Source organism: Centropristis striata, chromosome 17 (assembly GCF_030273125.1).
Source record: "Centropristis striata isolate RG_2023a ecotype Rhode Island chromosome 17, C.striata_1.0, whole genome shotgun sequence".
Lineage (NCBI taxonomy): Eukaryota > Metazoa > Chordata > Actinopteri > Perciformes > Serranidae > Centropristis > Centropristis striata.
Window position 1 is genome coordinate 21,143,456 of NC_081533.1, and position 24,625 is coordinate 21,168,080.

At 40.9% G+C, this 24,625-nt stretch overlaps 2 long non-coding RNA genes across 4 annotated transcripts; one reads left to right on the top strand and one right to left on the bottom strand.

The window, feature by feature from the left end:
• Positions 1–7,217: 7,217 nt before the first annotated feature.
• On the top strand, positions 7,218–9,941 carry LOC131989832 (uncharacterized). Of its 3 annotated transcripts, none has more exons than XR_009395995.1 (5): positions 7,218–7,569; positions 7,745–7,863; positions 7,950–8,072; positions 8,155–8,287; positions 8,783–9,941. It is a non-coding gene; the product is annotated as an uncharacterized LOC131989832 (long non-coding RNA). The 3 variants fall into 3 exon arrangements; XR_009395996.1 differs by lacking the exon at positions 8,783–9,941 and adding an exon at positions 8,436–8,468; XR_009395994.1 differs by lacking the exon at positions 8,783–9,941 and having other exon boundaries at positions 8,155–8,372.
• An 8,898-nt stretch (positions 9,942–18,839) lies between these two features.
• LOC131990106 (uncharacterized) lies at positions 18,840–21,724 on the bottom strand. Its single transcript, XR_009396029.1, has 4 exons — positions 21,557–21,724; positions 20,910–21,172; positions 19,736–19,850; positions 18,840–18,970 (listed from the first exon to the last, which is right to left on the bottom strand). It is a non-coding gene; the product is annotated as an uncharacterized LOC131990106 (long non-coding RNA).
• Between the last annotated feature and the right edge of the window lie 2,901 nt (positions 21,725–24,625).

Here is a 24,625-nt window from a genome sequence, read left to right on the forward strand (position 1 = left end):
TGTCGATAGCCTTCCAGTGTGCAGGTGTGCTCGTACAGATGGTTTTATGAAGATCCATTAAAAATAATTTCGCTCATCGGCAGGCCCAGGAGGGGCCCAACCCAGCAACTGGGAGACATGCCCAGATGCCTGCTTAGGCTGCAGCTTTAACCCACCCTGCACCCCTGATGTGGACCCCACTGTCACCATGGGAACACATGCAAACCTGTAGAGGTAAGAGGCAAGAATGTATGTATACTCATGCACACATGTGCATGCAAGCACATCAACACACATAAAGTGTAAACACATACATCTTAAGGCAAGAGACAGCAAAAGCAGCAGTTTTCAACTTGTGCAGGAATTATGGCAGCTATAAAGTTTTGTAGGGATGCAAATTGAAAAATAGGTGAGTTTAAACACAAGATTGCTGATCTGACTGTCACTTAGGCTATTCCAAAAACAAAAATACCTTCTCGCGCTATTCCTCATATCGCATCGACATGCGCTGCAGTAAAGCAATGCTGCAAAACAAGGCAGCCAGCGAGCGAGGAATTTTTTTGACGTGGTTGTCCTTGGTGGCAAACATTTGATGTGTTTTGATTAGACTCCGGTGGGGGGGATTATCAAAGGCTAAGAGAAATCAATGTTCTTTTAATAAAGAGGACTTGGGTGGGAGGGAGACAGACAGTTCTGTTCATGACAGGGCCTGTCTCTGCCTTATCTCCTGCTTCTCAGATCCCCTAGACAGGCAAATATTTTAACTGTAAACACCCGTGGCTCGACAGCCTGCGTGGGACTCCTGTCAGGCTTTTCCACTTGCTACTTACTCACCTACTCTCTCACATGACCAAAAATGTGTTTGCATGAATACAAAACCACACATACAAAAGCATGGATGAATGCACATGCACACACTGCTAACGTACAATACTTGCTACAATTATCCCACAAAGCTTCAGGCGCACACATTCTTGAGTTCAGAATGGTGCTGCATATACTAAGTGATACCTGCATCCTCCAGCTGCCATCCAAATCCACTGTCATCCAGATTAGCCTGGACACCACCAGATGCCTCAGAGCCGCCAGGAGAAGAGAGGCGCGGCGCAGTGCAGTGAATTCCAGTAATTAATCCCAGATTACATCCTGTGCCTCTCCATCAAGCAAGTTAGCTACAGTGTGCAGAAAGGCTCACTATGTTGTGAGAAATACAGAAATACAAGGCCAATATGGGGACACTTGAGTTGTCCTAAGTTGCAAGGAAGTTTGCAAGTAATTTCATTGCAAATAACGATTTATTAAATAATCAGCTGTCCCAAAATAACAGGCTTCTCATACAAACTTAAATAACTCTGGAGTGGTACCCAGTGAGTGAACACTGAACTGCAGTTCGTTCGACTGAAGCTTGAACGTCGAACGAACATCACCCATAAATGAATGTTCAGGGACTTGCTTGCTTTACAAGAGCTGAATGACTTGTATCTGTGTATTAAAGACATAATATGCAAGATTTTCTGTTTGTGAATAAGCCAGTGAGCAAACTGAAAGCTGCTTTAAGGTTAAGATTCAACCACAGTGGGCAACCCGCTCTACCAACTGAGCCACAGCCGTCTCTGGGGGACCCAACTCTGAAGGAAGGATCCCACCAAGGAAGGATCCTTGACTTTGGGATACAGCCACAGTCTAGAGAGTTCTAGGGAGTTCATCTGAAGTTGAGAAAAAAACAAAACTTTTCAGGAAGTGATTCAGTCTGGTTTGTTCACTCTAGCTTTTCATTCCTTCAAATGAATCATTTGCAAACAAGACATCACTACTGGCGCCAAACCTCTGGTGCCAGTGGTCTTTATAGTGCAGTTTAGTACCGTGTGCAGCGTGACTTAATGATTTACATCAATTTAAGTAGGATCATGCAAACAACAATCTCCCACTTAAATTACAGTATGTCCATCAATGTTGCCATTAATGGATTCATGCTACCATGGTGACTATGACGAATGTTGAGGAGACTGAAAGGATGACTGAGGAAGATGTGGTCAATTTTGGGCGGAAAGCACACCCTGTGACGCTGTAGCAACTACTTGAGGACCCTGTGAACGAAGAGGAGGAAGAGTGAGCAATCGGCAAAGTTTATTACAAAGAAAAGACAGGAGATTGAAACTATTCCTTTAAAAGAGGCATTATGCACATACAACTGATTTGTTAATTATGAACACAAAATGATAAACTAGCACCTGCTACATTTATGATTATAATTTTTAACCTTCACACTGCCACAAGGCAAATGCACCAGTGATCAAAATAATCAATGTGCACCAAATATCATGCAAATGACATGCACCTTTGTTTTACAAGATGGGACATTAAGTGTTGTGGATTGACAGTAAAACAAGGATTTACATCTGCTGATAACCTGCACATGGCACATATAAAGAAAATGTAGGGTCTCGGCTGCAAGGAGAGAGATAAAAGCATCCCTTCAACAGTACGCTGTATCCCCCGCATACTGAATAGCAGCCTCTTTATCCATCAACTGAGGTTTTTACTCTATCATCAATAAAACTTTGAGGCAATTTGCAGCCGCCTAAAAAAGTTCACGCCACATTTTCATAGTCTGCGAAGGTAGATTTGTTTGAAAAACTAATAGAGCTGGTGTGCTCTGGAATGCTTATATTTTGTCTGACCTTTCCAGCTCAATTCCTTTTCTGTGACTATCGAATCTAAATTAAATAAATGAACTACATTATACATTAAAAGGCATTTCAATTAAAAATGGTGATCCCTTTGATGCTGAAGCTTGGGTGGTTAATGTGCTCAAGAAGCTACAACGCCCCTCCTCAAGAGGCCTTGAGAGCCTGTTTACTTCAGATTAGGCCCACAGTCATTTCTCACTGGGGAGGGAAAATAGAGTTGCTTTCTCTGTCAGTCTCGTAATAAACAGGACTGTTTTGCAAACTTACTACAAAACACTTTCACATCTCACAAAAAAAAATATGTGGCCTATTAATTTTGCAGCTGGAGAAAATACGTGCATGCATTTGTTGCATCACTCCCTCGCTCTCCTGTTTTTCTGTCTCCGACATTTGATATGGAAAAGCATCAGTAAGTCATCTGCAGAGCCCTATGCCCCCGCCCTCCCCAAAGACAAGCCAAGAGCCCTTGAATTAAGTCAATCATTTAGTCGTAACAAATTAATTAAAAGAATAATTAAATCATTAACACATTAAATACGGCAATTAGAAATCTTGTCCTACATGAGTGAATTTGAGTGAATTTAATGGGGGAAGCAAATGGAGCAATGGGGTGTGCCAAAACATAATTTTTATTTAATGCTTTTTTCACAATAACATGCACTTTGGGATAACCCCCCACCAAAGAAATGGTTGACTAATGTCATCTCTGAAAGATATTGTAAAAATATTAAAAAGGGAAATTACAGAACGTTAGGAGTCACATTCTGAAATAATACAGAGAGGGCATTATGGATTTAGCATATTTACATCACGTATATGGCTTAAATAGATTAATAGCATTAATAACTGGGCACAACTCAACTGGCCTCTATTACAGCTCCAGCCCCGCCCTCTCTTGTTGCCTAGTAACTGCAACATTTCCTTTAGGAGGTGGAATATAGGAAGAAGGGGTTCAGGGGGCATCAAGGAATAAAACGGCTTCTCTACCCAAACTGCCTGTTGGCTTATGAAGCTCCACAGGAAGGATGGCTCGGCCAGAGCAATTCCCCCTGATAGCACGTTAAGTCATAAGCAATGTTGTGGAGCTGGTTAATTCCATGCTGTAATACCCTCCATATATCCCCTGTCAACAGACATGATCTTTAAGTTCCCAACCTGCTGATGAGAGCACATTTGAGTAACACTGCAATGTACTGCCGGACAAATCCGGATAGAGGGCTACGAGTGATGGGAAGAAGCAGAGATGATGAAGATGAAGGAGATCAATGGAGCCCTGTCCTCGGCTCAGGCAGGCATGGAAGTTTTATAGTCACATGTTCCGTATACTGTTAAATCATATATGACCCGTCTTGAACAACTTGGTTCCATTCTAAATGCAAACACGGCACAAAAAATCTAACTTCATCCAGCCAGCATCAGTATTCAGATTTATGTGAATTTAGAATGTTTTTTCCCCATTATGTGTACAGGTTAATTCAAATGCTGTGCATCTCTGCCGGAGGGTTTGTGGGATCAAGAAAGGCCTGTGTCAAGCTTGCTGAGATTTGATCTAGAGCATCACATGAGCAGAAAAACACTGCCAAAGCAACCACTGCATGCCTTAAAGTTCAGTGCCTGCTTGAATTGCAGGGTCGGGTATCTCCATCTGTTTTCATAGAAATACCACATAGCTGGCAATGGTGGTGCTGCTCCCACCGCCAAAACATCAACACTACAGACAAAATGCAGTACTTTTAGGTCATTATATAACATATTGTGTCTAGTATACTGCATTACAGACATAGATCATGCTGTCTGCAGGAGTGCATGCATATGTGTATCTGTCTGTCTGCAGCTAATTTCTCATACTACTGCACCAATCACCCCTAAATTTATTTTGCACATGTATGAATGTTGGCTCCAGGACCTCATGGTTATGGTGATTCATATTTTTTTAATGAACCTGTTTTATTGATTGTTTTAGTTTACCACAGACTGCTGACTGCTTACTGTTCACTCCTCTTAACTAGCCGGTAGCAGTCACAAGTGATCAACAACTAATTGTCTAAGCTAAAGACAAGCCTTCTAATCTGTTGCAGATCACAGTTTGACCTATGTAGCGATGCTTCAAGGTATGCTTTCATTTCAGAACCCCACAAGTTTGACTGAAGGATCACATTTGTGTTTATTCATGTTTCTCATGCGAGACACGTCAGTGTAAACAACACCGCCATAAACATTATCTCCATCATCAACGGTGGGCAAAATAAACACTATTGATGCTGTTGTGGAAGTCCAAGAAACATTGGAAAACCAAACACCATCAGATCTTGATTAATAATATCATCCGGAGGTACACACAGCTAGGATCATTTTAATTGCCTTAAAGGAACGGTGTCTGGATGACTGCCAGTAGAGTATTACTACAGCAGAATGAATCCAAAATAAAGTGATTTTGCCATGATTTAGTTGCAATAAATGGATCAATGAAAGAAAAAAAAAGTATTATTTCATGTTTTGTCAGGACTGTCTGCAAGATGAAGAGCAAAAACTTTTTCTGAATGAAGTTCAGGTCTATGAGATTCTCAACGTCTGGTGAAGATCTGTGCCCTATGGAGTGCACTTTTCTAGTTTTTGCAATCAAGATTCCTTCCATTCCTAAAATGAAGTTTTTAATGTAAACATGTACAGTTATATTTACGGTTAAAGTTCCTCTCATCACATTCTTTTGCATTGCTGCTAACCAGGGGTGGACTGGCCATCTGGCATACCGGGCATAGTCCCGGTGGGCCGTTGACCCAATGTGGGCCGGTCCGGTCCGCTATGTTTGTTTTTTTTCTCTCTCTCTAAATTCTCTCCAATTGGGCCTTCCAAATTGGCTACAGAGGGCTAGCAGTGTGTTGCCAGCATCGACACATATTATTGGTCTATGTTTGTCATTGTCAATCAATCACGGGCTGACACTGCTGTCAATCACAACACAAACCAGGGTGGGCGGGACCTCATGGCATGGGCCGGAGTCGCGAGACCCGCTGCTGCTGAGCTTAATGCTGGGCTTACACCAAACGATTTTCACAGTCCCAGACTAAAAACTGAAAGTCTTTAGTAAATCTAGGAGTTTTACTGGAGTCACAGCGCGCTCCCGTCATCCCGATCTTTAAGTGTAAGGTAGTAATCTGCGCTGTTTCTTATCAGTCTTTTCCTAGTCTTTGGTTTGCGATCATATCAAACGTGTTTGATATGATCGCAAGTCGCAGTGACGTAACACAATCAACAACCAATAGATGAGCGGGCCCAGACCGGCAGTAAAACCACTTATCATCACAGTATCATCACAATAATGTTAGTAAGCTCAGTCCTAAATACAAATATAGAGATGTAATATATTTATGGCCACAAGCGGGATTTTGGGGGCGCTGTTTCTTAGTAAAAAGAACAGTAAGCAGACCCAGTTAAAATGTATATAAATAAATGTATACATAAATAAGTAATAAATAATTGATGATGAATGTGTGATTAACTAAATGAAAGTTGATAGAGCTGATAAGTATAATTATTCAATTAAACAAATAATTAAATAGGACATAAATGTATATCATGAATTCTTTTCTCCAGTTTTCTTTCCTTTATTCTTCCTTATATCTATTGTACTGTAAAATAGTCAACTTTTCATGTCAGAAAAACAGAAACCCCTTTTCAGCTTTGTGAGGGGCATTTTGTGGCGTCTTCTCCTCTTCTTTTTGTTGTTTTTTTTCCAACACAAACCACTGCACACACAAAAATTGCATGGTAGGTAAAAAATGCTAAAGGAAATCTAGTTGTAGTCTTGTAAATAGTGACCCTGCAAGATTCACAGTCTTTGTAGAATCTCAGTCTGAGACTAGGCTGGGACTAAAAACTCTCAACAGTTGTCTTCAGATGTGAGCAGATGTGAGCTGATAGTTTTGCAGGAGTCTTTCCAAATCTTTTCAAAGTCTTCTGGTGTATAGGTAGCATAAGATGGATAAGCGTAAGAAACGGCCGGGTGGCGCTGAAAAACTGCGACTTAAAAAGTTGAAGTCTCTGGAGGTGGAAGCAGCTAAATGCTCGAAATTAACATAACTATTTGGTGCTGGCGGGGTCACCAGCCCAGCAGGTGCTGCTACGCCGGGAGACGTATGTGGAGACATACATGGTAAGTAACATTAGCCTGGGGCTGGCTAGGCTACATTTTGAAACAAAGTAGAAAACGTTTTTACATTGAATGTGATGTGACCTAATTAACTGCATACGTGTGACAACATATTAGCCCAGAGTTGAAGGGCTGTGACCGTTGGTAGTTGCGGTTGATTTTGTTTAAATATGCCGAATTGTGATATTATGTGTTAATTTGTTAGATGATTTAGCTACCAGCTGCTAACGTCAGCAGTCTCTTGTTGCCATAGCAACAGTAAACATTGACATTACACTAATGAGCTGTAAATAGAGATGGAGAATCAAGCTGTATTGTAAATACAGATGAGATACTTTTAATTTTAGATCAAAATACAAGTAAACCTATAGGAAATAATTAGTTTAATTTGCAATATATTTGCCATTGAATTTATTGTAATCTTTCAATTAACTATTTTTAAAATAACTTTTTTAGGTATAATTTGTGTGTAACTTTAATTTCTGTGTAAATGTGTTACTTTTACTGTAGTTTTCAAATGGCTGTGTATAGTGCTGTCTTGAACATTTTCAGGTATCGTCACAAAGATCTGACTTTTTTTGCATTGTTAAACACGGAAGTTTTATTGTGCTTATGTGTTGATCCTTAATGGTGTGATTATGTACACTAAATTATCAATTATTTTCCATTAGAGGTTGTTCTGATATATTTGAGGAGTCGTTCACCCTCTGTTCTATATGTGGACTCATTTGGGACCACCTTTAGAATTTGGTAAGTGTATCATGTATTTCTTAATGTTATATAAATTCATGCTTCATAATTATAATCATTTAAAAAAAAGTTTTAAAATAAACACACATCAAAAAGTTTTCAACTCTATGTGCAGGACAGAGGAAAGCATTTTCTTTATTTTTCAGAAATGATAATGTATCCATGTCCCTCTCAGGTTGACCACTTGAAATGTGAGAGTTTGAGGAGTTGTTCCCCCTCTGTCCATGTTCGAGGACTTGCTCTCTCTCTGCCTTCATTGCACCAAAGTTTGGCTGTTGAGTCTCCTCTAGTATGGTGAGTTTATCATTTTTTATGTTTTATGAAATCATACTTAATTTGTGATGATTAGAGACTTAATAATGTATCCATGTCCCTCTCAGGTTGACCACTTGACTTGTGAGAGTTTGAGGAGTTGTTCCCCCTCCGTCCATTTTCAAGGACTTGCTCTCTTACTGCCTCCACTTCACCACTTTTTGGCTACTGAGACGTCTTTGATTTGTTGAGTATGTCATGTGTCTTATAATGTTATATGAATTCATACTTGATTTGTGATGATGACTTAATAATGTTCCATGTCTCTTTTAGGTTCATTCATTCATTCATCATCTACCGCTTATCCTGTACAGAGAGCCAATCACTCTGTCCCCTTTTGAAGACCTGCTTTGTCTCCTCCATCATTCATTGGGCCACTTTTGGGTTCCTGATCTTATTTCATGTGGTGAGAGGAATGCAATATGTGTATGTTTAAAGGTTTATGTGAAGAAAATATATGTGTGATAAAATGGCAATTGGTAATTCATAAATGTCTCTTTATATTCTCTGCTATCATCATCTCCTGTCAAACGGGTTTCCTGACCTGCAAGAAGTTCTTCTTTCTATGATTCTTGAGAGAGAGAGAGAGAGAGAGAGAGCTTCGTCTTGACTTTGTGAGTTTATTATGCAACTTGTTTTGTCTCAGATTGAAACAAAAGGTTTGATTATGATTATTTCCTAGTTGAAGATTTTCATATTTATGATTTTAATTTCAAACATCTGCATATCTTTAAAGTTCAATTAACAGTTATGCAGGTAGGCCTCAGGGCTCTTTTGAGACTTAAGTCACCCTTCATGACAGATACATTTGTTCACTAAGTGTCACTACATCACAAAAAGGCTACATGGCTACATATACTTCAGTATACTGAGTACAAGTTCTGTTTGCTGTTTCTTGCAGGTCATGAATTTGATGAGGAGTGGAGCTGGCTGGCTGCGGACGAGGAAGTAGGGCAATATGTACATGTGCACATACACATAAATGAGAATGCATATTTTTCAGAACTGTAATTCATGTCTTACAGTGCGTTCAGACCGGACGCGTAGCGAATATTCGCGTCGCGTTACTCGCGCGAATTGATACGCGCGAGAATTGAATTTAATTCGCGTCACTCGCGCGAGTAACGCGACGCGAATTTTCGCCCAAGAGACTATTTAGCGCCAAATAATTGCCTCCATTTCATTCTGTCATCAACCATGGCTGACATTACAAGCATAGCGTCCCTGTACCTGCTCTGCCGTCGTGTCTGGGTGAGTGACATCATCCGGAGGCGCACTCAGCACGGAGAGAGGACCGCAGAGTACTTCCACCTTTTTCCCTCCTGCCGACCCACTCCTCCTTCCTGCCTCTTTTCTCCTCTCTCTCATGTATTTATCTCGGACACTGTCGTCCAGAATCTCAACGCTGATAGGCTGTCCCGACACAGCGCCACGCGAATATTTCGCCAAAGTTGAATTTATTGAACTCACGCGAATTCGCGTTGTTTCATTCGCGCCGCGAAATTCGCGTCAATCGCGGCATTCGTGTCGCGCGAAACCCGCGATTCGCGCCGCCGGCAAAAATTCGCGTCTATTCGCGTGTTTGCATTGACTTTGTATGTAATCTTGTCGCGCGAAATATTCGCTACGCGTCCGGTCTGAACGCACCGTTAGACTTTTTCATACAGCTATAGATACATTCCCCCCCAAATCTCTGTTTATGGTTTCATAATGACTAAGTCACTGTTAAAACAAATGAGTTTCAGCTCTAATGCTGCTTCTGTCTGTAATATGTTTCTATTTAGATTATTTGTCAGGGTAATTTGTTACTATTGTCCGAGTCTGGTTTTAACTATTGCTGGGCTAAGATTTTCACAGTCACAGACTAAAAGGGTAGCAAGAGGGTTCTTCCCTTTAGCCTTGTCCTACCCCTAGTCTTGACATAATTTCTGTTGTGATTTGACACTAATGAATAAAGACTGACTGATTGATTGCTATAGTTGTCAATAGTCCTTGAGTTCATAGTTACGTGCTTTATTTGTTAACTGCTATCAAGGAATATGGCTCTCCTTTGTAGTATGCATGAGAGGAGATGCTGTGAGATTTGTGGACTTCTATGTATTGTCCGCTGTCAATGTAGTGGGCTGGTCTGGACATAAAATGCCAGGGCTGAATTTTTGTCCCAGTCCACCCCTGCTGCTAACTATTATAATGCATTGGCCAAAATGTGTTTCAAGTGCTAAGAGCTTGCATATGTCGTCATGTGGTGCTGGTAGAACATATACAAACAACACACAGACTCATTCATGAAAACATTAGTTTAGAACACTACCAGAAACTTCCCAGGTTACCTTAATTTACAATACAACATGCTGGTGCTCATGTTATTCAGCCACTCATGGCAGTGATAAGCTGACAGCAAGAGCCTCAACACTAGGACCATGTGAATGTAATGTAAAGCAGGTGATTGGTAAATTCACTTACTGTGGCCATACCCTGGAAACCATGATAGAAGAAAACAGACAATTATATTTCCCTGTTTATCTTTGTCAAATAATGCATGGTAGCCAGTTCAGTACATACATTCACAAAGACTCTTTCTTTTTCACGGTTATTTAATAGACCATTGATGGAATAATGAGTCCTGGGGGAATGCTGGTGTGATAGTGGTTATGTTACTCCTGTAGCAACTACGCACTAATGCGAGTATGCGTGACAGAGAGAGAGACACACAAAAATAGTGGTAAAAAGACTAGGGCTTGCCATTATCGTATTAAGTCCATTAAGCAACAGTTATCTTTTCTCAAGGATTGGAGACCACAGAACCAACAGATATTTCTTTAAAAGTATGTAACAGCCCTGGCGTATTAAGGGCAGATTTTTGTTGCTTGGCAATGGAACATTTTGAAAAGGGTGTTAAAGAAGCAGACTGTAAGAAGCAGTTGTAAGTGTAAGTAAAAAGTTGGCTCTTTTAACAAAGATGTTAATGAAAATGGCCAAAATTACAACAAAAGAAACTTGGGCTGAAGCAAAGAGAAAAAGCAAACTGCTACCACCTCTCTCCTCCGAATCCAGTGAAGGGCTCCTTCTGAGCTTCACCTAACTAGAACCTACCACCTGCCCAGGTACGTAGAGGGTGAGCAAGACCTGGCTCATCCAACAAATCTTCCAACATAATAAACAAAACATTGATCTAAGATTTCTCAGACATTGCTGACATCACAAGGCGCACCCCCAAATTTCATAGATTATTAACTGCAATATTGTTGCACCTATCCTCCAGCCTATCTTCTTTAACCGTGTCGACTGCTAAAAGGACATGATGAGGTTTTTACTATCCCAGATTGAGCAGACTGTATCTAAATAATGGACATAGTGACAGTGACGTCACCCATTGGTTTGTGGACTGCCCGTTGGAAGCATCGAGTTCATTGTTACACCCGTTGCCATCTTGCGTCGCCATCTTGTTTCCGATACGGGGAGCAGACCATATTTGGACTGTGGAGGAGTGAGAGGGATCTGACGACACTGACTACACGCCTCTTTACACCTCAACCTGACCTGACTGAGCGAAGCCGTTGCTGTTAACATTTAACAACATGCTAGCATTAACTGGAGCATTAACTGGGATGATAGTTTTCACTAGCAAAAAACAAAATGCACATAACTTACCTGAAAAAATGAACAGCGACTCCTTGGAGTGTCTATTAGTCCAACAAAACGCTGAACAAGACATTTTTACTCAACAAAATGTTCAAATAAACTGTCATTAAGAGAAAATACAGTGAAAGAGTCAAAGAGTCAAACTGCTAAACGTCCTTTTTTTATATCTATATAACGTTACATATAACTTTATTTATTATCTATCTTCTTCTAAATTATTTGAACTATTGACATCAAATTGTCTCGAAGAAGAGTTTTTACTAACGATTGAAACCATAGTTTGTCCTAAAAAAAATTCTGAGGTAATAAATCAAGTGAGAAGTTTTCTCATTTTGCATTGAAATGAATGCACAGAATTTTTTTTTGCAGCCACACTTAGCACCCCTTCTGGAATTTTCAGTAGAATGCAGCTTAAGGCACTTCCTGGTTTGCCTCCCTGCTCAGACCCGGAGGTTGCCGCCTGGCCTGGAAGTAAAAGTCAATAATGAGTTATTTAAAATTACAGTCACATTCAACATCATATGTGAAATTAATTCACGTGACGCCAATTTAGGAAACACTCCTACGGATCATATTTGAGAGTAGGAACAACTGACCTGTGTTGTCGTAGGGTTTGGAAGACTTGTTTGCCAGGACACTGACACAGTAGGATGGAGACCTTTCAACAGACCATTACCCTGTCAGACCAAAATAAAACAAAATGAAAACAACCTTGTGTTATATAACCCGCATGACAATTTATCACATAAACTGAAACATTACACTGAAATGTTAATGTTGGGGAACAGGGCCTAGTGAAAAGAGAGAAGAGCGACCTTCTCACAAAGTACAAGATGAAAATCAGGTCATTTGCTGTGCTGGCAAGACAGTACAGTTGACACTTCCAGACTGCTTTAACATCCCTATGTGCAGCAATAGTCAGATAGCGATCAACTGGCTTCACAAGAAAGCCTAATGCAAAACAACTTGACAACAGCTGGGTTAGAAAGTTTGGCAATTGAAAAATACATCCTTTATTCAAAGTTACGGCAGAGAAAAAATCTCCCAACATAATCACACGGCAAAGCAAAGTGTCTCTGACAGGGCACGCGCCGCCTTTCACAGGCATTATTCTAAGCCTGGGGTTTTATATTCTGCGAGACAAGCTCAACCTTGCATTATGAGACGTAAAAAGCTCTGTGTGCACAAGAGAAGGAGAGCCAGATATAGTAGTAGTGGCTATACGCACCGACTCTAGCAGCATCACCTCGACAGCAAGGTAACATAACTATAGAGCCCTAAGGGCACTCAATACCATCAATGGTCTATTTGTGTATACATATCGGAGTAGAATGGGAATGATCTCTCACATTGATCCTTTCTAGTCTAAATATTTTTAGAAAGCCATTGATTATATTGGCTGGTATGTTCTGGGAAGCATTAATGGAGAAATGTGATGGTGTCTGAGTGTTCATACATTAGAGAAAATATACAATAAATGTCTGTGTGTCGGATTGCAGTATGCAGTTACACTTGAATAAATGAGTTCTTCCCACATCACATGACCTTAACAAAGCTAAATATATAGAGCAGCATAGTGACTCTGTATTGATCTGCCCTCTGTGCGTGCATTCTTATCAAATCCTTCTAAATATACCTGCACTTGTGTAATTTGCAGGTTAAATCAACATGAGGCCCTCTGATTGGCAGTGTAGAGGTGCTCAGTGTTATCTTCTAAGTGCTGTTTGTTTCAGTGGAGGCGGCCCACTGGTCCTACAGGTAGTGTCACAGCGGCAAGCCAAATCAAAAAGCCAGCACACAAACTGCATCCATATTTTTACACACTGCACGGGCTGCCCAGCACTGAGAAAATACACACACAAACAGGTTTAAACAATCTCTCTCTCACTGTACACATGCAGACAAATGTGAATACACACTCACACAGAGCATCAACAACCCTCCAGCTTTTCTAAATGCTGCAAATGGATGCTAAGAAATTGATCTCTCTGTGCGGTTAATCTATTGTTGCCTTTTTAATGAAACTATTGCAAATTAGCACTACCCAACATTAAAATGCATAAGTAATGGATTCACTTCTAGAATCTACCAAAGAGGCAAATGCACAGGTTCTAATTGCACAGATTTAACTGATAGCACAGCGTGTGCTGTGTGTAATCTTTCTGGAAAATTGCGGGGTGCCGATTTAGCAGATATCCTGGGAGATATGCATTGCCACAGCTAATCGTACTGCAGGCGAGTTTTGTACCTAAAATCAAAGTGGTTCATATTCAATGGGTTTTATAACATCAAAGTATTTACTTTTAAGAAAAAAAAGAAAGAAAGAAAAAACAAGATAGCTCTTTTTATCACAGGGCTACTGGAACTCTTACATAAAGCTAATGTGCCAAATGTTAATACAACAGAAAAACACCATATTTTCACATAATTAGAGATGTCGACCTGTCATTAACAGCCACAGTTATGCACTTATAAGCAAGACATGTTGTATAATACAATATAGAACAATGGCTCCAACACATAAATATTACATTGTTTAGTCCTGGCTTTAAACCGTTTATGGTGGCACACTGCAATTCATTGTTTGACTATGCCTCAATGACCAGAAGCCATTTGTGTGACAAAATACTATTAATATGCTTATGAAGGGCCAAAAGGGATCAACAAATTTGAATAACACCCCCTAAAACTAATGTATTCAGCATCTTTGAAGTGTGCTAGCTATACAAAGCTGGTTAGATAAGGATTTCTCTAAGTCCAGGACGGAGTATTTCTAATGCCCGCTTTGTTGCTTCGTCTCCCGAGTCCACTTACTTCATCAATATACCTAATTCAGTGCTGTCGTTGCACTTCTGTCCTAACAAACATTTAGAATGTATAAAATGGCATGTTAGACAGTGCATGCAGACTTTTTAGCCTTGTCCTGGTGAAACAGTCCCCAGGCTTCAGCTTTTCTGGAACAAGAACTGAATAAGAATATGGCGACTGATGAGAATATACATGTTTCCATTGACTATTTACAGCAAAACACTGAAATTTGAATATCAGTCACCACAGAACATTTTAACCACTTCAACTTACCGAGGATGCTTGCTTTCTTGGCTGACTTTTTGCCCTTCAGAGGCTGTAGCAGGCTTATTTTTTTATGCCACAGAGGAGATACCGATAGACAATATCGGTATTTAAGGGCTTATCGGTAGCTATGGGCCTAATACTGAGGATAACTCTGTTGAGCATGTACAACAGTAGGCCCTAAGTGCACTGGAACAAATCAGGAAAGAAAAAAGTGAACAAACTAGATCATCAAATCAGCAAAGTAATAAAATATTAGCTGGATCACACCATCCATTATTGAACAACCTTCCTCTGCAGAATAAGAGGCAACAGCAGTTTCATTCTCTTCTTCATATGTTTTGCTATCTTTTGTTATGTTCAAAACCAACAGTAGCCAATGCAGGACCCACACAAACTCACTACATCACCAAGCTTCCAACACCACCTGCTTCACAAGGATGCATGAATGAAATTTGCTTTGCCACTCTTTGGTGTACTCTGGCAAAACCACTTATCCCTCGGCCAGCAATCAGGGATGGTGTTATCCAAACCCATTAATATAAAATGTTTGGAATCAGACAGTTTGATTTCATGTTCAATATACAAATAAACCCAACATTTCGAGTTGCAATCCACAGAAGGGATATGAAAAATAAACAGCTGTAAAATCTGAAATCCGAGCACTATATACAAAGATGCAGCACAAGATACAGGCCAAGCATATGTCAATAACTTTAAATTAGCTCCTACAGTGCTGTCTGGTTATGGCTGCAAACCTCATCTCAGATCTGTGTTGGAGAAATCACTTCTCCACCTTTTCTCATGCACTTGCGTCAGTTCTCCCTCGTTGGTTTGCTGATGGACTGCACCCTCACCATGCCAGGCACGCACACTTGTGCAGACACACCTACACACACACCCACAACAAAACGCCATGCGACGCTTGGATGTGACACGATTAAGGTGCACATTTGCACAGATCTTCACACACAAACTGCAAGACATCTTCTTAATTTGAACACAATTTTAGTGAGGGGTAATGATTTCATCACGCCACCGCGGCACCTCATTGGAATGCCTGTCAGATCCCAATCCATTTGCGGTGATGAACCCCAAAAGCACGCACACACACACACACGTACGCACATACACATGCTTTTCTGTATTTATCAAGCATATCATTTGTGAGGAGTATCATGTGAAGGGAAGTCTGGCAGTCTGATTCATGGCCAGATATTCATGGGGATCGTTTTAGTAGACAGCTATGGGTCTGATCCCACCCCCACCCAACTCACACACACGCACACACCCAAGAGAAGCACAATGTACATCTCTGAGCAGACCATCAGTGGTTGTAAAACTGTAGAGTCGTAATGTTCCCCAGCCTTGGGGGCTTATTAGGAGGCATAAAAGCTGCATGCTACCTTCATTCATATTCTCCATAAACACCCTGCCACATCTCAGCTTTTTTTTTTTGCTTTCCGACTCTGGGCAGTCGGAAAATATAAGTCTCTGCGCCACTATTTTGTGCTGCATGATTGATTTGCAAAATAGGCCTGTACTGGAAATGTATCTGAATAAGGCTAGGATTTGCCTCTGTGTGTAAGTGCAAATTGCAGTGTCAGATCTCCGCGTGGATGTTGTTTGTCAGGCGTAAACTCAGCATGGCGGCAATTTTTATTCCTCTCCTTACACCGATGTCTGTATAATCTGCAAAAATGGGAGCTGTCGTTGATTATAGTCGAGGAGAGAGAAAGGACTGGGCCAAATTGACATTTCCAACTTAGAAATTCAGGTGGATAAAAAGAACCAGAGTGCGGCTAAGATAGTTTGCAGTTATAAGAATAGAATTATTCATTCTCCTACACCGTGCAAAAATTCAGCATGGGACAAATCCACTGCAGCTCAAGTGCAGACAATTACAGGGGCCAGTGTGGCATTGTGGGAATCAGATTTTTTGAAAGAGTATTATCTGGGTTTGAAAACATGGCCAGGCCACTGAGATCACACTTCTTATCTCCTGCACGCGGTGCAGCGGTATTGAAGACAGCCTCTTTCCCGATTCAAATCAAACAGTTGGTTCAACTTAGAACTAGGTCGCTCGCGTTACATGACAAGCAGAGGGGAGGGAGAGGAAGTTATGTATGTGGGTGTGTTGTGAGTTTATGTGAGCGAGATTCTGAGAAAAGAAATAGAAGTAAAAATGGAGGATATGAAAAATGGAGTAAAAAAAAAAAAAGGTTGGAGAGAAAGTGAGTCTATTGTGTCAGGAATGAGCTACTCTGAAGCTACGAGTCATTTGGTCGCCCCTCCCCTTCTCCCTCCTCATCCTCGCAGCATAGGAACATCTGGCTCTAAAGAAGCCCAATAAAAGGGCCACTGGGAGGCGAGGAGTGAGCGAGAGAAAAGGTGTGAGAGAATGTGTGAAGGATAGATAAGATAGTGGAGAGATGCAGCGATACAGAGGCAGCGGAAAAGACAGTGAGACTGTAAGAGAGTGCTCGGGGGCTGTCATAACTGCAGAACTGGGCCCCTTCAAATGACATCCTTCGCCAAATCATATTTCACACGTGGCGACAAAGGCCACACCACATTTAGAGCACTCCATTCCCTGCAGGGCTGGCAATGGCACTCTGGGTTCTGATTCTCCCTTCTTCCCCCAAAAATGGTCACTTGCTCACCGTGTGTCTACATTTACAGTGTGTAATGAAAGATCGTGACAGCACCTACATGCAATAGCACTTGTAGCTTCACAATAATTCAAAAGGAACTGCATTTGCATGTATATGAGAAGGTGATAGAAAAGGTTTTAGAGTCAGAACAGTGCGTGTTATACATACAGTAAGGATAAACCCTCTTGAACTTTAGGTTTTACCTACTTTCTCCTTTGCAGAACAGTGAACTTGTACCACAGTTAAAGTGAACATAGCCATATCAGCATAATGTCTAAATGCCATCATAAAATACTATCATATCAATGGTTTTTGGTCACTGTCTCTACAGCACTACATGATGGTACTTGCCCATCAAAATGACATATTTTAAGAGAAAAAGTATCCCCACCTTCCTTTGCTGCTGTACAGCTGTGTTCAAGACCAAAATGCCTTATAAAAAACATGGAGTCTATGGTAGTGGCTGGGCTCTGCTGCTGACAGAATGACAGGTATTTTTGACAGCTACCTGTCAAGCAGGTGGAGTGTCGCACTCAAGTCACAGTGTGATCACTGTCATTTGCAATGCTGAGCAGGTTTATGTAAGGTTTTGTAGGTAAACCAAGCAGGCTGCTGTCAAGAATTCAAACTGATGCAAGGTCGCTGATTCAATAATCTCCAGAGAAAACAACCACCACAGGAAATATAGAATAATGATGAGTCCAGACAAGCTTCGAAATAGGAGATAAAAAGATGACAATATCCACGGAGCTGCAGTAAGTATATGACATGTAGTCATTGCATCATGTGCCTGGAAATCCAACAGGCAGGAAGCAACAGATTCCATTTGCATTGGTGATCTGCGCCTCAGCAACCCCTGCTCCCAAAGTAGGTCAGCACGAATCGGCGCCTCCGAAAATAATAACAAAAGGTGAGCCCCCTCGCTCTCTCAGGGGTGAACGCGCCGCTTTCGTGCGACTCAGATGCTTCCACTGCAAAATGTGCCGTATCAGCACTCTCCAAATCTGTAGGCATTATACTAGGGCATATTAAGGCACAATATTGTATTCAGTATGCGAAGGCGCTCAGCAGCTATTGTAAAATTTTAACAAGACAATAGTGGATACACACACACATTGTAAATATGCAGAGTTTTGTTAGAAGGCACTGGAGTTGAAATTGTAATGATGTTAGTGTGTGACGGGGGGCTGCCGCGAAGACTGAGTGTGCCGCTATAGCCTCATCCTTTTTCATCAGTGTGTTTTCCCAACCCGAAAAGTGAGTTGGAAAACACAGTCTATTCCTTTGGGGGTGTGTAGCTTTGAGCAAAGTGCACTTCATCTACAAGAGTAAGTCAGGGCACTGTATATCACCTCAGCACAGGCATTACACACAAACACACCACTACAGTATGTCCTCTTTTACTTCCAGATTCACACTGAAACACACTATGCCCTTCCTCTCTTTGCTTCTGATTCTCTCTCACACACACATGCCCTCTGTCAGTATTTGAAAAGTACATGCAATGTCCAGAGACCTAGCTTCATGCACAGTTAATGTCTCTGCTGTCCAGATGATTAACGTTACCCGATTCAGATTCCCAAACGTTGCCCAAATTCCACTCTCCTCCCGCTTCACCTTCTGTGTTGAGCTCACTCCTGGGCTTCAGGTAAAAATAGCTGCTCCGTCCTGTTCCTCTCTGCCATCACACAACCTGCTGTGCCTCCACTGGGACATCAGACCTGGGAGAAAAAGATTTTATTGAGAGAAAGGTTCACATGTGTCATAAAATACAATGCTACTAGATTTTAGGTGTATGCACATTGAGAACTGTCATATTTTATTATAGTTCAAAGATTTGAAATTTTTTATTTTCAATTTGTCAGGACATGTTCAAATCCAAAACTTGGTGTATTAGCACAACAGGGATTTTCTATTTTCAAAGCTATTGCTCTCTTTGCTCGTGCAGAATAGAAAAGAGTGCATTGTGCTGAAAAGATAACACCAAAACCATCTGCGAAGCAATATGAGGCAGCAGTTTGGATTCAACACATCAAGGTAAGGCTGTTTGTCAACTGAAAAATGCAACTACCTCATAATAGCAATAGCTTATCGCTAATATCAGTTTGCCGCTAGCTTGTCCCAAATTAACAGAACATTTAAAAAGGCAAAATATGTAAAAATTTGTCTTTTGCATTTTGTAAACAAAACATGCATTCACTCTTGTTTTAAAACAAGCTTTTCCCATGGTGCTATGTTTGCAATTTTCTGCACCGTTTCAACCATTTTCTGGACCAGCTTTTTGATGCATGCTTACATTCTAGCGCCTGGTTGCTACGCTTTCATAGAGCCCATCTCTTCAAACTATGGGACAACACACCCTGTGCCCAAAGATTGACACACAGAAACATCACGGACATGGCCAAAGACAACAAAAGAGAAACTACAGGTAGAGGGCATGGTCTCATAGTTCAACAGGTCATAAGCAGTGGTTTCATGGCACTTACTAGGTAGATGGGTAGGTTACTGAGGAGGAAGTGGGTATACTCTGCTATATATATTCCAATGGCTTTTGGCTGACAGGTGTGTCCAGAAAAGAGGTGAGCCTACCCTGCATACAAACTGTGTTCAAATAAATTCAGACAAATAATGTGTTCCAATTAGTTTGTCGAAAAAGTCAGCAGCATGCATATTTTTTCTGTGGACAAGAAATAAAGTCAAGTGAAACTAAAAATGCTAATACACAACAACAATTACTGCCAAGACACCTTGGCACCTCTCAGCAGACAGCTTTACACAGTACCACAGCTTGTTGCTCTTAGTAAAGGTCACAGACATTATTTTAAAAACCTGTCTTAAAACAATACACACATGCCTAAGTGAACATTGAAAGAGAGTTAATATTTGCTGCTAATGTTCCTACAGGAGGAACATGATTGCGTTGTACAGTAGGGGATGGGGGACACACTGTGCAGAATTGCACTCCAGAGTTGATGCAAAGCTAATGTGAGGCTTCAGTAGTCTGAAGTAGAGAAATTGACTGGCCGCTCTGCTCTTTGTAGAATGAAATCCCTCTTTGTACTACTATTCCTACACTCCAGCTCAGTAAGAAAATAAGTGGAAAAACACTTAAACATTTATTTTTGTAATTCAGACTGCTGAAACATCACAGATATTTCAGATGATCTTCACATTTGCAAAAAAAAAAAAAAAGAATTAAAGATTTGATCTCTTTTTATTATTAAATTACATCAGGTGCCAAGTATCAGTCAGTATGGTGAGGTGGAATGACCAAGTGTCTCTGTCAATGTAAGACAGTATAGTATGCCAGTATTGTGTTAGAAAATAGCTTATTAACAGATGATTTATATTCAGGCATTAATTATCCACTTATTCTAAAAAACAGGCCCTGGTTGGGCCCGCCAATTTATTGAGGAGCTGCAGATGCGTGGGTTGACAGCACAAACACTCTTAATGGATAACAGAGATTTAACTTTGAATAAAAATCTGACATGTAATAAAAACATTCAAGCCTTCATCTTGTTAACATGTTAGCCCCAAGCACTTTATAAGGTGATATATAAATCAAAGCTGGTTTCTTTGAGATTGTTTAGGAATCTTTCTGCCCCCAGTTGTCACAGATCGTTTTACACAACTTCAAGTAACTCAGTCAGAATTTACCTTTGACAAGTAATGGATCGCAGCTTTGGGAACACTCCCAGAATCCTTGGTTGCCATGTCAGTGATAGGACTGGATGTGAAGTTGTTGCCCGTGGCCAGAATGCACACATTAGGAGTGAGTGGAAGCTCTCCAGCATGGCATATCTCTTTATGTAATGCAATAGCATCTGCTGAAGGCGTTGACATAATCCCAAAACTGAGCCGTGCGGTCAGCATGCCAACAAGTCTGCAGACAAGGAATCTAAAATCGGAGTCTGCAAAAACTAAGTGAACAGGGGAAAGACAAGAGGAGAATGATTGTTGGTTAAAAGCTGATAGGTCAAAAACAGTGTTTACTTACTTATGCCTTTTTATACCAGATTACTCCAAACTTTATCCGATTTACTCATAGTGACACGATATAAAATCTTGGGTTTAATAATGCAAGAGCAAAAAACAAAAAAAGTTGTTTGAAAAAAGCAAAGCACAACTTTGAATGGAACCCCTGAGTGAAATCAGGGAAAGCAGTAATTCAGGACAAAACAAACAACAGGGGACTTGAATAACTGACAAAAGATCTCCAATTAAGCCAGGACAATTTGCAAAACAGCACCTAACCCTCTGTGAAGCTCCCCACTGAGGGCAAATCACATAAATGCACAACTTACTTAAAGGTCTTGATCGTGTGAGCTGTGATCAACTGATGGGCATGCTTCTGGATATTTGCAAGTGAAATGTGAAATTATGAAAGGATGCATGAGTCTGGAAGAGCTAAGTTTGATTATTAACTTCTCCTGTGCAGAGCTGGATGGTGTGTCCTATCAGCTGTGTTGTGTGCATGCGGGCATGTTGCCACTCTCCAATCAACGTTGATTGAGTCCAGGTGCAAGTTTGTCCTTCCAAGTGTTACGGAGCTGAATCAATACCAATTCACCCACCAAATTTGTTCACGCTCGCAACAAAACTCTTGAATTACAGTATGTCGCGTTTTATACCCAAATGGTGTCAAATTCTCAGTGCAGACATAGTGTGCTGTGCTCACATATCTGTACAGCACACTGTGTGTCCTGCGTTGTCCTTTAGCGCTGGATGTTAGATCCTGTTGTCCTTGTATCATGTGTCAGCATACAGTGTGTGCTTGGCTGCACCAGTGTCACCCAGAAAAATCCTTAGATGCGATTATACTTTGTGGAACAAGTGATTCTGATGATCTCCTATGAAAAGCAAATGTCAGCAAACCTCAGTTTAATAAAAACAACACACTTCTTGGAACGAACATGGGACCAAAATTTAACATTAAAAGCTCACACACTCACAAGACCAATTACTACCAGGAAAACTGCTTTTCACAAACTGGCGTACATTATGTCCACAGACAGCTCCTATAGTTCTAGTCAGTGTAATACAATTGCTTCTAATCTAACATGGCGAACCGGCTTGTCACATTTATAAATAAGCATTCAGCAAATGTGAAGACTTCCCACAAACTTCCCTTTGTCCTACAACTTATTGCCCTGTCTCTCTTTAACAAGAAGCAGGCGTGCTTGAATGGAAGAACGGTTCTGTCCTTCACACTGTCTGATTTGCTTAGGAAAGGCGCTCACGTCTAATACTAATCTGAACGACAGCAGTGGAAATCTTGGCTCAGTTTCAGAGGCTAGATTGGGCCTGGCCCAATGACCTTCTCTGGGAGAACATGGAAAGTTTGCCGGCTCAATATGTCACAGCCAGCATGAGCTTAGAAAGAGAACAAGAAAGGAGTGATTAAATGGGTTAGATCCGTGGCTGGCTTTGGTAGATGTCAGAAGGAGCGCAGCTCTGGTTGTACTATGAGATTATCGGAAATTGTATCAGGTTGAAACTCTCTCATCGTGGATGCATCACACTTTACAGAGCAGAGACAAATATTGAGGTTTGAGTTTAGAGTTGATTGAGTGTTGTTCTCCAGATTCAGCTCTGGAGCAGTTCGGTTCATTTTGTCTAACACATGAGTCGCGATCAATAAAGCCACAACATTATAATAAATGACAAAGCTATCATTCTGTTAGGAGCCAGACTTAAGAAATTTCCTCCCGCTGGATAAGAGCAGATCCCTCTACTGAAAATCAGCGCTTCACCGCCATAAACAACTGATAATACATAAATTGGACATTTCTCAAGGCATAATTATAGCAACTGAAGTAAGTTTAAAGCAAATTAGCCTCACAGGAAGTTGAAACAAAGTGTTAAAACGGGGTTAATTGAATTGTAAGCCTTGTCACAGAAGATTACCAAGTCCAAGAAACACCACTTTAATTGCGTTATTACCATGTGGATTAAGGCATGGGGTATTTTTGCCCAGTAATTATAGCTTGACTGTCCGTGCATTTTAATGCACTTTAGTCAGGACGATTTGGGCTGAAATGTTTGACAGTCCAAACAGAGGAAAGTTCCATTACAAAATTATCTGTAATGCTTTGGGATAACACTGGCATTTCAGCTGTAATGGTGCCCACAAAATAAGGATTAAAAGGATGTATGGTGATAATGAGTAATTCATTTGACAGGACATCGCCTCGACTTGATGCTATTTATGTATCAGAGGAGAAAATCAGAGGAGTCAAAATCTAATGATGCATTGCCACTGCATGGTACGGCACGACTCTACTTAACTAGACGTCTTTTGGTTTTCCATTAGTCCTGCTAGTGGCATGGCTCGATGGCTTGCGATGCTGATTCATTGGTCGGTTGGTGAAGTTAGTCCACTACTTTGGTCCGGACTAGTGGATGGATTGCCATGATAATCTGTACAGATATTCCTGGAGCCCAGATGATGAAGTCAGGTGATTGGTTTCACTTATCCTGTGAAAATATCTCCAGAACAAAATTGGGTGCAGGCATTCATAGTCCCAGAGGATGAACCCTAACACCTTGGTGATAACCTGGTTTGGTTTATGACCGCATCAACACCTTCTCACTCCCAACACACATGGACTCTTGGTGTTTTTTGCACTGGGTACCCTTTTAGTGTAATCTTTTAACTTGCAGGGTCGTCTGATTTCTGATTGAATGAGCACAAAGTTGGAAATAAACACCAAGAGGCTGTAGCCAAATGTTCTATCAGCACTTTGTTAAGTTATAACTACATTACGTACATAATTTGACATTATTGAAATACGTTACTTAACTTGCGTATACAACTTTTAAAAAAAGTCTATGTTGACATTCATTTTAGTGCTTATAGGCTAACAAACTGAACTAAGATGATGAATATGGTTAAGGTTATACCTGATAAAAACATCAGTATGTTACCACCGTGCCTCAGTCCAGCCTCACAGAGCTATTAGTGCTGCCACAGCCTTATTTTTGTTAACAGACAAAAACACCTCTCTGCTCTGTTTTTTCGTAGCTGTACAACTGAACCTTGTTTTGCTGATGTTGTGACTGGTGAAGATAGTCATTTTTCAGATGGACAGGTTTTAGAGAAACTGTGGTCTTTAAATGGAGAGTTAATGTCACTGAAGGTGCATCTGCGCTTTGAAACGACAAGTAGCTCAGACAGCACCAAACCTCTTTTTTTAATACTTTATTGATCTCCTGTTGCTATTCGCTTTCTACACTCCATATGTTGGCCAGATCACAAAAACAGCATCTTTGGAGCTGCCGGGAATTCTGTTTGTTGCTCAAGGGCACTACAGGACAGATGCTTCCAGACACTGGAATTTGATCATGGCCCTCCAATTAAGCAGTGGCCTCCC